General features: G+C 41.4%; 1 protein-coding gene across 1 annotated transcript in view; it reads right to left on the bottom strand.

Moving 5' to 3' along the window:
- Positions 1-222, bottom strand: part of LOC119581843 (organic cation transporter protein-like) — a gene marked incomplete at its 3' end in the record, with an annotated part of 16,256 nt that overhangs the window by 14,275 nt on the left and 1,759 nt on the right.

Below are 222 nucleotides of genomic sequence, written 5' to 3'. Positions count from 1 at the left end.
CTGCGTTTCTTTTTCTTTCATTCTCTCTTTTGTACACATATTAGTGTATATTCCTTGATATCATACACAAAATAGAACAAGAGACGTTGTTCTGAGCGTAAGCTTAGACGCCGGGACACCGCGCCTGCGCACGACGTCTCCTGCCTGTTGAGTCTTCCCTTCATTTCGCTGCTTTGTCATATTTCGATCCATTATTCCTACTCCTTTTATGATTGATTTGAT

This window comes from Penaeus monodon, chromosome 15 (genome assembly GCF_015228065.2).
Source record: "Penaeus monodon isolate SGIC_2016 chromosome 15, NSTDA_Pmon_1, whole genome shotgun sequence".
Taxonomy (NCBI): domain Eukaryota; kingdom Metazoa; phylum Arthropoda; class Malacostraca; order Decapoda; family Penaeidae; genus Penaeus; species Penaeus monodon.
This window is presented reverse-complemented; position numbering and strand designations above follow the sequence as displayed.